The sequence below is a fragment of the Solanum verrucosum genome, unplaced genomic scaffold (genome assembly GCF_900185275.1).
Source record: "Solanum verrucosum unplaced genomic scaffold, falcon-dt-bn FXZP01000011.1, whole genome shotgun sequence".
Classification (NCBI taxonomy): Eukaryota; Viridiplantae; Streptophyta; class Magnoliopsida; order Solanales; family Solanaceae; genus Solanum; species Solanum verrucosum.
In genome coordinates, this window is record NW_026020058.1 from 1,083,028 (window position 1) to 1,098,098 (window position 15,071).

Consider the following 15,071-nt stretch of genomic DNA (forward strand, 5'->3'; position numbering starts at 1 on the left):
CAGAAATACTATGTGGAAGCTAAATCATCATGTAAACTGAAATGACGGAGAATACCCATAAACTATCTAAATATATCAAAACTGAGAGTTTAACAACAACTGAAAAGTCAAACTCGAACGCTAAAGCTGAGACTAACTATTTCTGAAGTAAAGCCTCTACTGACTAGAAATACTGCGAAATGCCCCAACTAAGTCTAGAAAAACTAAAACTAGAACTAAAAGCAAAGGAAGATAATCATGTTACTCGTCCTCGAAGAATGAGGACTCACCACTGATGTTGTTAAACTGAAGATCGAGAATCGATCTATGCGTGATCTGGAATCTGACCTACATCACGAGAAGATGTAGCATAGAGTATGCATTAGTACTTGAAAGGTACTGAGTATGCAGGATAGAATAAAGTTTAACAATAATCATAACTGAACCAAAGAATATATATGAACAATGATAAGAGATAAGCACAATACTATACTGAGAATACTAAACATGAACTAACTGAATGCAATGACCAAGTTTATAACATGCTGAGAGTGAAATATGATTGTAACTGATAACATTGTCAATGCAATAGAATCTAACTATAAGAGAGCTACTAATATCTGACATAAAACCATATGAGCTAAATATAGAGTCCGATGTATACGCCCCATCGAGAGGACCCAATATACTCTTCCAGAGGTATAGATGCATTACTGGCGTGATCATTAAAATAATGCCCACAGAGGGGAGTTACAACCTATGGGGCACGTAGTTCTGGGACTTGAGGGTGAGTGACCCTGGTCCACTCGGTATTAAGCTTCTCCCAATTGATTATGTATTTAACATTTTATGACTGAATTTCTGTAATACTGGATAGTTCAAGAATTGACATGGTAACTAAAAATGCAACATTAAGTACTGATAATGAAACATTCTTAACTGAGGCATGTATATGATATATTATGACTAAAGTACTAAATAGCTAAAAATACTGACATGAAGATACTTATACTTGAAAACTCTTTCTCAAAAACAATTTAAAATCATAATACATTATGATCATTAATGACTCGGGAAGTCATAATTCATAAACATTGATGGTATATCTACATACCATATTGTTCATACATTGGTGGCTTACTAGATTGTCATACTAATCATGTTTTAGAAGTTCTTTCTCAAAACTCATCTGAACTTTCTCAAAAACTCAGTTTAAAACTCAAGTGTTAGCTTTATAAACCTTCTCAAGATTTATAACTCATAATAGGGTTCATGCTGAAATATACTGATAATGTGATGTCCGAAACTGGAGCATATATATTTGTTTAACTGACCTAGCATATGTAATTCATGAACTAAAAGATTGACACATCTAGGGTTCTGAATTTATGAAAGAATCTACACAAAACGATACTAAATTCATGACAATTTGATTTGGATAATTCTAACAGTTGAAACCTAACAATTTCTAGCATTCAAGAAACCCTAGGTCTAGATAATATTGACGGAATCAAGATTCTACCAGAAATCTAGGGACCTAATGGGTGAAAGGAACCCACTAGTGAAATCCCACATACCTGGTGACAAATTTTCACGGAGAAAACTTTCAATTTCGGGGTTGAAACTGACGAAACCTTGTTGCGTTCTTGAACTAGGGCTACTCTACTTCTTTCTCCTCTTTTCGTTCTAATTGGATGATTTTTTTTAGAATGAATTTACTTGGGAAAGTTCTAATTAAGTTATTATGCTAAATCTGACAAAAACTACGTAGTTTAGGGGTTAAACGACCTAGTTTAGGTTCCCAACGCATAAGGAAAAGGACCAAAATGACCCTAACTTAATTCTAGTGAAGCCCATCTACGGAAGGAACGATGGTCTGTCGTTTGACCTACCGGCCGTTGTTTGGGTCCGTCGGTCAAGTCTACCCGATAGGGTTTCACTAAAACGGGCATAACTTTTTACTCAGAGATGAGATTTTATCAAACGTGGTCGAGTTGGAAAGAGGGTTCAATTATCTATCATTAGGTGGGTCATAGGCCACCTAATTCTTTTTTTCAAGAGTGATGACCATTTGAAGTTGATCCATCAACAATTTCCCTTTAACTGGTTGTTGACCCTCACCTATGGTCTGTAGGTCCAACCACGGAATGTATTGTTCGACCGTGGGTGGGATCAGAGACTATTAAGATTGGGCCTTAACGACAGAACCCCACCTATGGTCTGTGGTCCTGTCTACGATCCGTGGGTGGTTCCGTTGGTACTAGCACCAGCTTTTCTAAAAACTAGGATTTTCTTTGTTTTGAGATCCAAGGTGTTACAATATCTCCCCCTTGGGAGCTTTCATTCTCGAATAAAGTCTAAACTAGCTGGGTATGGATGGAAAGTGTGGAAATCCCTACCACAAAGTACTAAAAATTGATATCTGACTGAACTGTGTTCCAAGAACATGCAAATATGATGAAAATGCAAGAACATTTGAAGGAACATGATACTAAGACTGAATTTATGCAAGATTAAACTGAGAGACTGGAGCGGAAACTATTATCTCAAGTTGAAACGGAATCGAAAGGAAAGAGATGAGGGTACTTGGGCTTCATGGCTGCTTATGCTTCCCAACTATGTCTTAAGTCTATTTCTGACGAGCTAAACTTTTTTCCTTAGCATCATAAACCGAATCTATCCTAATCAAGGCTGCTTCACTTACTCATCCACCTTAGGAACACATAAGAGACCATCTTCCCCTTGGGAGAAAACCTCCACTTTCTATTGATGAACTGCACCTTCCAACTGAAACAGTATAGGTTCACTATCTGTTTTTCTTTATCCTCCGCTACCAATGGAGATTCTGATCTATACTGAATTGTTACACCACCCTCTGATGTGCTCATAAGGTGAACTCCCAAGCGAGCAAGCATCTGAACATCATTTGCTAGCTCTTTTATTTCTTCCTCCACATGTGCTACACTACCCATAGATAGTCTGCTAAGAGCATCTACTACTACATTGGCCTTATCAGGATGGTAATGCACACCCATATCATAATCCTTGAGAAACTCAATCCATCTCTTCTGGTGAAGATTCAACTTTTCCTAGGAGAACACATACTGAAAGCTTTTATAGTTTGTGAACATATCTACATGAACACCATAAAAGTAATGTCTCCAAATCTTAAGTGCAAAGATTACTGCTGCAAGCTCGAGATCTTAAGTTGGATAATTCCTCTCATGCAGCTTAAGCTAACTAGAAGCATAAGTTATAACCATACATCAATGCATCAGCACACAACCTAGGCCGACTATGGATGTATCATAATAGATCACATAATTGTCTGAACCCTTCGGTAGATTCAAAACAGGAGTTGTAGTCAACCTAGTTTTCTGTTCTGAGAATCTTTTCTCATAATCATATGACCACTGAAACTTAACTTTTTTCTGAGTTAACTTAGTCAATGGAGAAGATATGGATGAAGATCCTTCCACGAACATTCTGTAATAACCCGCTAGACCCAAGAAGCTTCTGATATCTGTAGGAGAGGAAGGTATGGTCCATTGGTTCACTTCTTCTATATTCTGAGAATCCACTCAGATCCCTTTGCTAGACACAATATTCCCAAGAAAAGCAACATAATGCAACAAAAACTTGCACTTACTGAACTTAGCGAATAACTGGCGATCTTTGAGAGTTACATGACAGCCATCAAATGATTTGCATGTTCTTCATCATTCCTAGAGTAAATGAGGATATCATCAATAAAGACGATAACGAACAAGTCAAAACACTGCTTGAACACTCTGTTTATCAAATCCATGAAAGTTGCAGGGGCATTGGTTAGTCCAAATGACATAACTACAAATTCATAATGACCATACTGAGTTCTGAAGATAGTTTTTGAAAGGTCACTGTCTCTGACTCTGAGTTAATGATAACTGAATCTAAGGTCTATCTTTGAGAAATGACTAGCACCCTGAAGTTGGTCAAACAAGTTATCAATCATGGGGATGGGATACTTATTCTTATTGTGACTTTATTCAACTGCCTATATTCAATGAACATCCTGATAGAACCATCTTTCTTTTTCACGAAGAACATTGGTGCACCCCATGGGGAAATACTAGGTCTGATGAATCCCTTAGCTAAAAGGTCTTTCAACTGTTCATTCAATTTCTTAAGCTCAACTTGAGCCATTCTGTAAGGAGGAATAAAGATAGGCTGGGTATCAGGATAGAGATCAATTCCAAAGTCGATTTCTCTTTCGGGAGGAACTTCGGGAGGATCTTCTGGAAACACTTCTCGAAACTCATTAACTACTGGAACTAACTCAAGAATTGGGGTTTCGGAACTTGAATCCTTAACCCAAAATAGATGATATAGATAACCCTTAGAAATCATCATTCTGGCCTTAAGGTGAGAAATGAATCCACCCGTAGGCGCTAAGCTACTACCCCTTCCATTCTAAGATCGATTCATCAGGAAACTGAAAACGAACGATCCTAGTTCTGCAATCAACTGAGGCATAACAAAAATGTAACCAATCCATGCCTAGTATGACATCGAAGTCTACCATTTATAAATCTACAAGATCTGTTGAGGTGACTTTCTGGGAGACTGTGACATGGTAATTTATGTATAACCCATCTAGCTATAACTGGGTCACCGACTGCAGTACAGACTGAGAAGGGTTCTAAGAAAGTGTCTGGACTAAAATTGAAGTTGCCTACTATATAAGGAGTTACAAAAGGCAAAGTAGCCCCTGTTGTCTTTCCACTGATTGAAACATATGTGAGCCACATCCTTAAGCTGGTAGGATGACTACTCAACCCTACCATTTCCAGTCACTTGCATCTCTCCAAAGATTTTCTTAACCTCAACAATGAAGTTTTGTGGGTCCTCACCAACTTGTGACCCTAAAAACTCAAGTAGATTCATCCTAACAAAATTTCAAACTCTAGCTGCCATTGATCCATCATTTCTATGAGAAGGAACTGAAACTTTCTGATTGTTCTGGTTGGTCATACTATGAGCCAAAACCTGAATCGAATTCCAAAACTCTGCGTTCCAAACCTCAAGGTCTGGGACTAGATGAGTTGTGTTAGCATTGCGGGAATTAGTATTCCATGCGTATGCTCTATGAGGAGGCATGATCTTAAGCGCATACGATGGATTAGAATAAGGATATTGGATCATACCTCACGCACGATAAGAGTAACAATGAGAGTGAAGTTTCCCTAAAACACTTCGTAGCCTTCCAAACATTAGATGTGGTGCATGTCACACCCATGAAAAGAACTCTACTTAGTGCGGCTTTTCAGACATCCTAGGACTCTTAAACCTAGTGCTCTGATACCAAGTTTATCAAACCCCGAAGCAACTCCCTGGACGCGGACGCGGGACCTAGGATCACGAGTGACCCCAAGCTAACCCTATTGGTATATCATAACCATACTAAAGTAAACTGAAGTACAAAAATACTCTGTGGAAGTTAAATCATCATGTAAACTGAAATGACTGGGAATACCCATAAACTATCTGAATATATCAAAACTGAGAGTTTAACAACAATTGAAAATTCAAACTCAAACGCTAAAACTGAGACTAACTATGTTAGAAGTAAAGCCTCTACTACCTAGAAATGATGGGACATTCCCCATATAGATCTAGAAAAATTGAAACTAGAACTAAAAGAAAATAAAGATAATCATGTCACTCGTCCACGAAGAATGAGAATTCACCACTGATGTTGCTGAACTGAAGATCGAAAACCGATCTATGCGTGATCTGGAATCTGAGAACATGAACCTACATAACGAGAAGATGTTGCGCAGAGTATGCGTCAGTACTTGAAAGGTATTGAGTATGCATGATAGAATAAAGATGAACAATATGCATGATAGAATAAAGATGAACAATAATCATAACTGAACCAAAGCATATATATCTGAGCAATGATAAGAGATAAGCACAATAATTTACTAAGAATATTGAACTTGAACTAACTGAATGCAATGACCATGTTTATAACATGCTGAGCCTGAAATCTGACTATAACTGATAACATGGTCAATGCAATAGAATCAGACTATAAGGGAGCTACTAATAATCGACAAAAAAACCATATGAGCCAAATGTGGAGTCCGATGTATACACCTCATCGAGAGGACCTAATATACCCTGCCAGAGGTATAGAGGAATGACTGGCGTGATCACTAAAATAATTCTCATTTAGGGGACTTACAACCTACGGGGCAGTAGTTCTAGGACATAAGGGTGACTAACCCTAGTCCACTCGGTATTAAGCTTCTCCCAATTGATTATGTAATTAACATTTTATGACTGAATTTTGTAATTCTGGATAGCTCAAGAACTGACATGCTAACTGAAAATGCAACATTAAGTACTGGTAATGAAACATTCTTAACTGAGGCATGTATATGATACATTATGACTGTAATAGTGAATAGCTCAAAATACTAACATGCAGATACTCATACTTAAAAACTCTTTCCCAAAAACAATTTAAAATCATATTATACTATGATCATTGATGACTCGGGAAGTCATACTGCATAAACATTGATGGTATATCTAGATACCATATTGTTCATACATTGATGGCCTACTCGATTGTCATACTAATCTTGTTTTAGAAGCTCTTTCTCAAAATTTATCTTAACTTTCTCAAAAACTCAATTTAAAACTCAAGTGTTGGATTTAAAAAGATTCTCAAGATTTATAACTCAAAATAAGGTTCATGCTAAAATATATTGATAATGTGATGTTCGAAACTAGATCATGTATATCTTTTTAACTGACCTAGCATGTGTAATTCATGAACTAAAAGAACTACACGGCTAGGGTTCTGAATTTATGAAAGAATCTACACAAAACGATAATAAATTCATGACAATCTGATTTGGATCATTGTAACAGCTAAACCCTAACAATTTCTAAAATTCAAGAAACCCTAGGTCTAGATAATATTGACGAAATCAAGATTTTAACTGAAATCTAGGGACATAATGGGTGAAAGGAACCCACTAGTGAAATCCCACATATATGGTGAAAAATTTCACGGAGAAAACTTTTGATTTTGGGGCTGGAAATGACGAAACCTTGCTGCATTCTTGAACTAGGGTTGCTCAACTTCTTTCTCCTACTTTTGTTCTAATTGGATGAATATTTTGAGAATGAATTGACTTGGGAAAGTTCTAATTAAATTATTAGGCTAAAACTGACCAAAACTGCGTAGTTTAGGAGTTAAACGACGTAATTTAGGTGCCCAACGCATAAGGGAAAGGACCAAAACGACCCTAGCTTAATTCTGGCGAAGCCCATCCACGGAAGGAACGACGGTCCGTCGGTCAAGTCTGCCCGAGAGGGCTTCACTAAAATAAGCATACCGTTTTACTCAGAGATGGGATTTTAGCAAACTTGGTGTCGTTGGAAAGAGGATTCAATTATCTATCATTAGGTGGGTGATGGTCCACCTAATTCCTTTTTTTTCTAAGAGTGATGACTATTTGAAGTTGATCCATCAACAATTTCCCTTTAACTAGCTACTGACCCTCACCTACGATCCGTAGGTCCAACCACGGACCGTACTGGTCGACCGTGGGTAGGATCAGAGACTATTTAGACTTGGGACTTAATGACGGAACCCCACCTATGGTCTGTGGTCCTGCCTACAGTCCGTGGGTGGTACCGTTGGTACTGGCACCAACTTTTCTGAAAACTAGAATTTTCTTCGTTTTGAGATCCGTAGTGTTACACCTACTTGGAAGTGGGAGTGGATCACTACGGACTTTGTGGTGCATTTGCCTACCACAGTGGGTAGGTATGACTCCATTTGGGTTGTTGTTGACAGGTTGACCAAGTCTATTTACTTCATTTCGGGTCGGGTTAAGTATATGGCAGAGAAGTTAGCTGAGCTATATATCAGTCAGATTGTGCGACTACATAGAGTTCCAATTTCTATTATATCTTATCGAGGTTCATCATTCCTTTCCAATTTTTGGTAAGCATTACAACATGGTTTGGGTACTAAGTTAGATATGAGTATGAATTTTCACCCTCAGGTGTTGGAGGACATGCTCCGAGCATGTGTGATCGATTTTGCTACTAGATGGGATTGACATTTGCCCTTAGCAGAGTTTGCCTTCAATAATAGTTATCACTCTAGTATTCAGATGGCCCCATTTGAGGTATTGTATGGCAGATGGTGTAGATCTCCGATCGGTTGGTTTGATTCAGTGGAAATGGACTCTTTAGATACTAATGTGCTTAGAGATGTAGTGGAGCAAGTTCGTATGATTCAGTATAGACTGTTGACAGCCCAGACAAAAGAGTTATGTAGACACGACAGTTAGAGTCTTAGAGTTTATGGAGGGCAATCATGTTTGGCTTAGAATGTCACACATGAAGGGTGTGATGTGGTTCGATAAGAAGGGAAAGCTTACCCCTAGATTCATTAGACCTTTTGAGATTTTGAGCTGAGTGAGAGAGGTGACATATAAATTGGCCTTACCACCTAATTTGTCGGTAATTCATTCTGTTTTACATGTCCTCATGCTTCGAAAGTATATTCCGAATGAATCTCATGTGCTTTCACTCAATTCTGTGGAGTTGGGTCCAGACTAGACATTCAAGGAGGATCCTATAGCTATATTGGACAGGCAGGTTTGAACGCTTAGGACCAAGGAGATTGCTTCAGTGAAGGTCTCGTGGAAGTACCGTTCAGTGGGAGAGGCAGCTTTGGAGGCAGAGCCTGACATGCGTGCCATATATCCTTAGCTTTTTTAAACTTTAGGTACTTTCTTTCACCTTATGTTCAAGGACAAACATGATTTTTAGTGGTGGATAATGTAATGACCCGAAAGGTCATTTTTGGAAATTTCATAAAATAATAAAATAAATTAGAGTAAAATAGGGTTTGATAAAAAATTTCATTCCCTTTTCATTCTTTGCACAAGTTCGTGCGGCGTCCCACTATCAAAACTAAAACGGAAAAGAATAAAACAATTAACAAAGATTGTTCAGGTAAGGTTTAATTAAAATTCTCATCTTTGTATACGTGTTGGTATATCTATTTAGAAATTTCTCAAGAATTAGATAGAAATTCAATAATAATGATTATTATATTAATGAAGTGAATATGAGGAATTTAAAATTTAAGAATCTTGAAGCCATATGTGGCTGCCGCATGTGTTGGTCGGTTTGGTGACTTTAAATATGATAATTATTACTTGTTAAGGATTGTTATACTATCCTTTACCTTAGCTACTATTGGAATAGTTCACCAGGTTAGTACTTCAACAAATTAGTATTTTATTCTTTCGTTGGAACATTAGCTTAAGGATTTAGGGAACACGTGTTATGGATAATTATGGCATAGTGGAGGACACAGTGAGTAATAGTTAAGGATAGTATATTCATGAGCCAATGAATGGAGATGGTAGGTTAGGATGGGAAATTGGTATAATTCTTGAGTCCTGCAAATTATTTTCATCGTTGGAAGTTATTGGGGGCGTAGCTTTGCTATGATTTTGAATTTTTATCCTTATAGTTATCATAGTATGATTTAAATGTTAAAATATTGATATATGTAATTGAATATTAGGTGTATTTTATTATGTGAATTATTGTTAGAGTTATGTCAATTAGAGGGATAAAGACTTAACCCTAAGCTCGAAACTTAGGAACTTGATTATAGATTTGGGTGATCTTTTGGATCTAGGCTAAACCTATAGTAATAAGGGTGTTAGAAGCTCAACAAAAAGGTAAGGCTTAAGTCTCGGAGTGATTGTTTGATTATTTGAGGCAAGTGGATTTCTAAACCCTTATTAAGTGCATAGAATCATGTATTTCCTTGTGGTATGTGTTTTGGGAATAATGAGACATGGTGATGGATTGACTTGTCCATATTGAAAAATTCTAATGATGAAAAAGGGGTAATAAAAGGCAATGTGATTAATTATTGGTGTGTGACGTGTTGAGAATAGTTTGAAAGGCTTATTAATTCATTGTTGTTGTTGTATCACGATTGTGTTGTTGTGAATTGTGCATTGTTGTGAAAATGGTCATCTTCTCATTATTTGTGTGAACATGTCATTTGCATTAGCTCTGAGACATCGTTATGATAAGTGTTATGTGATAAGAAGATGTACCATTTCGAGGGACGTGTCACGGACCACGATGGATACTATATTTCGAGGGACGTGTCGCACGCCGCGATGGATGCTATATATCGAGGGACGTGTCGCACACCGCGAAGGATATTATATATCGAGGGCCATATCACACGCCGTGACGGATGCATGGACAGATATGTCCTCCATGGGTCCCGGACTGAGAGACAGCGGGTGTGTATCGTTAGGTCAGACATGCATCACTATACTTTATGTTGCATTTCATTGCATTGCACATCTTTGTCATTGGTGAACTTAATCTTGTGTGTTATTGATCTTGTGAGTGCCATTTTGTGGAACTTGTGATTGATGAATATTAAGCTTGTTGTTGAGGATATGTAATTGTTAGAGTGTTATTGTTGTGTTATGTGCTATATAAATTGTGAACTGTTTAGTTGGGCTGGTTTTATGCAGGTTGTAGTTGTGGAGGTTCGGTTGGGTGTAAGGAGTATCCGTATTCTATTCCCTTAACTTGTGTTTAGAAGTTTACTTGCTGAGTACCGTGTGGTTTGGTACTCACCCCTTGCTACTACATTTTTGTAGGTTACGAGCTCGGATCTTCGTGATACTTTTTACTCTCTTCTTGTCCGAGGCTTCCTGTGGAGATTTGTGAGGTAGCTGTTTTTTATCTCAGCGGACCTTCTTACTCCTATTTATGATTTTGTTCTATTTGAGAGACAACATCATTTGAGATTTGCGTATTTTCTTTCAATTGTATTATTAACATTAGAGGCTTGTGCACATGACAATCAGGTTTTGAGGATTTAGTTTAGTTGACTTGTTATCCGTATTATTAATTGTTATTAAACTGGTATTTTTATTTTATTTCCGCTCTTTATCGACATGGTTGGGTTATAGGTTGACTTGTCTTTGTGGGATAAGACGAGTGCCATCACATCCATTTTTGGGTCGTGACAGAAGGGTCTCAAGAGGAACAAGTTTGTAGCACAAGCAACTATTCTCTTTTCTAATCTGGGCAACAACACTTTATTTAATAATTTGAAAAAGAGTTCATACTCACTCTTGAGGTATTTCTTAGGAATACCAACACAATGTTGATTTGGATGTTTGCTGATCTGAAGCACAAAGTCTTTTGAAGGGGACTGTCCACCAACTGTGTTGATCTCCTATTGAGGCACTCTCAAAATTTTCTCACTGGCATGAAATTGTATATCCCCAATCTAAGCATTACGACACCCATCCTTACATAGTTTTATCCTGTAGCTATATTCTCTCAATTTTGATTCATGCAAGACTGGTACATGTTCAGTGAACAAGTGAATCCAACTTTGGATCTCCACTGCATCAACCAGGCTTCCCATCCCCGGTATGGTCTTTACTTCAGTATCAAACACTCTTCCACTTAATACTTTATGAGATTTTAGGATCTTAACCCTCTCTTCTTGTGACAACAGCTTATCAACCTTCATCTTCTTTTCTATTGTACCAAGTCCTTTGTTAAACTCAGGATATGATGCATTAACTAGCTCAAGAGAGGATTCTTCTCTTTCTTTTTTGTTGTTTCTTTTTGCCTTTTAGTAGTAGGTAACTTTTTAACAAAAGATGATTTCATTGTCCTCGGTTTCTTGGTAGTCTTTTTACTTAGTTCCTCCTCTCTCCTTTTCCCAACTTCAGCAACCATATTCGTAGACATTGTCACGCTATCTTCCTTTTTCTTTAAATTAATCAACAATCCACATCAGGAACCAAGACCTCATCCACAACAGAGTGTCTTCTTCTTGTTTGATTCTCCTCAATTCTGGTTTTTCTTGATTGTATTTCATCTTTCATTAACTACAGAGAAGTTATCCGTGTAGGATAAGGTCTTGGATTTTCCCTTTGCCCCTTTATCAGATGCCTGTTATCTTCATCCTAATCTCTGTCCTTTTCTTCGAGAACAACGTGAGAATCAGTCCCTGTTGTTACAGACTCTTCTAGAGTATGTATTTGTTCTTTTGGACCCTCCTTATCAATGATTGGTCATCTTCATCGTCGTACTCTATACCACCTAGGACTACCATCAAGTTTCAGTTTTGGGTCAAATTCACACGACCATATCTTTTATCACATAAAGATTAGGTGGCCCATGAATTATCAAATCAAAGTTCTTCCAGTCGTCTTTCTGACGCCGCCAAGTTTGCTAAATTCTGAGTTCTGAGTAAGAAGTTATGGTTGTTTGGCTAAAGCCTCTCTAGTTAAGGCTTTTCATCCATGTAAGGAAAGGGTAATTTTGTCTTTTTCTTACCCCAATCAGCCTACCCACGTTTTTCCTCACCCAAGTTAACCGTCTAATCAGATGCTAAGTTATGTTTTACATTACTAAACACTTAGAATTCTAGGGTGAAGTTTCAACAAGAAGAAAACAGGGTTTTCAAGCGTTCATTCAAGGGTTGAGGATTTTGCCAATAACAATCGTTCTTTCAAGGAATGTGAGGTTTTTAAATGTGATCAATTTTTTTATCCTCACACCAATCATGTAATTGTTTCATTATTTTGTCCATGAAATTGTTTATGTAAAGATTCTTGAAGAGTTCATGAGTTTTAGCCCCATTCTTTAACAATGGAAGTTTTGAGATCTTGAGGTGAGGGTCTTGCGAATGAGAGGTCTTTCTTGATAGAATTTGAGTGAGATTTCAATGAATTTTTGTTGGGTTTATGAATCAAAGAGAGTTTGGAAGAAACCAGTCAATTCTAGATGAGTTAGGACCCAAAATTGAACAAGAAAATTCGTCGGATTTCTGGCTACAGGCTGGGGCAATGCGCCACCAAAGCGCAAGGAAGGTTGGTGCCCTGCACCTGCACTGCGCCCCAAAGTAATCCTTCTACTCTTGGGGATGGCGTGACGCGCCACTAATGCTCCAGGGTTGCCTGGCCTTTTTCTTCTCCGTTCTTCGTCCCGTATGTGTTCCTTTGAATCATGTCTTCGTTCTCTTATTGATATTAACTCTTAAAGACTTCATTAATCCTAGAGACACCCTACCTATCCTAATATCATGTCTTCATTTACATTCCAAATTAACATAACATAAGAGGAAAGTTTAGAAGCTGTATTTCATAAAATCCTAAGATCTTCGAAAGATAAGTTTATGAGTGAATGTTTTAAGAATGCAAATACGTCTAATGTTTTGAAAAGTACTTCAATAAAGTAAAAAGTCCCTTCTTTGAAATGGATGAATTGAGCATAAAGTTATATTGATTATTTGGGAGTAGTATAGAGCACCGAATTGGGTTAGAGTCTTTTATAACTCGGAATTTGTTACTACCTTAAAGAAGGCCTATTAGTTAGATCCACAGTCACAATATCATCACATACCCCAATAAGGTAATGGATGGCCCTTCCAACATGGGTAAAATGTTGTATTGCTCATATTAATTGTTATCGGTTAGAGAAACTCCCCACAAAGTAAAGTATATTATTTTTCATGTTTCTTTCATTACATATCTTATTGTAAAGCTTTAATGATTTTCACTCCATATTTATGTATTGATCCAATTATGTTGCTTTCAGTCATTCAGGTCAATTAATTGTTTACTCTTGCCCTATCACTTACCAGTACATTCAACCGATTCACATTCAAAATTTAAAATGCAATGTTAAGAATGTTAACCTTAAGTAAGGATCGGGTCCCTCTCTATTGTTTGAATGTAATTTCCGAGATCTGTCCTGACTTCCTTTTTGTTTTTGCACTTCCACTATGTGTCTATATCTACAAAGGGTATAAAACTGAATTTACCAAAACAAGCATAATTGAAAACAAGAGAAAAGACATAAAGTCACCACTGAAGTTGTCCCAAATTTTCAAAAAGACACCTTAACTTTGCAAAAGTCCTATTAGCCCACTAAACAATTATGAACTGATATTATTATATCATTTTTCGATCAGCCCCAAATTCTAAGAAGCAAGTGTGTTGACACACTAATCATGACACGTGTTAATTTAATTTAAAATATAAAAAAATCATTTTAAGTTCTCTCTCTCTCTACTTATCTATCTATCTATAGTAATTTTTAACTTATTTTAATTTTGATTTCATCTTAAAGTCCACTTCATCTTCCACCCCCCCCCCCACTTTCAAGCTTATCCATCCCTCCATTTTCTTTATTTTTCTTCACCTCCCACGTCAAGTTGAACCCCTCTCCCTTTTTTTTCTTTTCTTTTTCTTCTTCTTTTCCCATCAAATTCTTTATTTCAGTGTTTTTTTAAAAAAAAATCATACTATTTTCTAGACTTTATTAAATTATTGACAACAAAACTAATTATTTTTCTAAGAAAATTTAAAAATTTGAAGGTATCATCAATTACTCCTTTTCATATAACTTCAAAATTAGAAATGATAATTTTAAAAAAATCAATGAATTCTCGGAAAATTGAAAGAACTTGATTGAAATCGAATAAAAAAAACTATATTATACCTCCTAATCATCTTGAAATCTCATTGGTTGATCAAATTGTTCGAAATGTAAGAAAATATTTAGATAATGTTTTAAAATTAAACAGAGTATAACTAATAGTAGTAAAAAAAGAAGAAGGTGAAGTTATGGTAAAAATGGTGGCATTGAAAGTGAGAAGCTTCAATGGAGATGACAATGAATTTTTGAAGAAGAAAGAAAGAGAAAATAATAAGGAAAAAAAGTTAAAACAATTAGAAAATATATTTTATAATATAATACTTGTAAAAATTAAATTATATTAGTTATTTTAGGTTGCTCACTCTCTTTGAGAGAGTGCACACACTCTCTATGTAAGGTGGACAAAAAATGATGTAATAGTATCAATTTAAGATATTTAGTGGGGTAATAGGACACTCACATAGTTAAGGTGTCTTTTTGAAAATTGGGGACAAGTTTAGGTGTCACTTTATGTCTTTTCTTTGAAAACAATAATACATGCTCCCTTAAAATAGTCATGA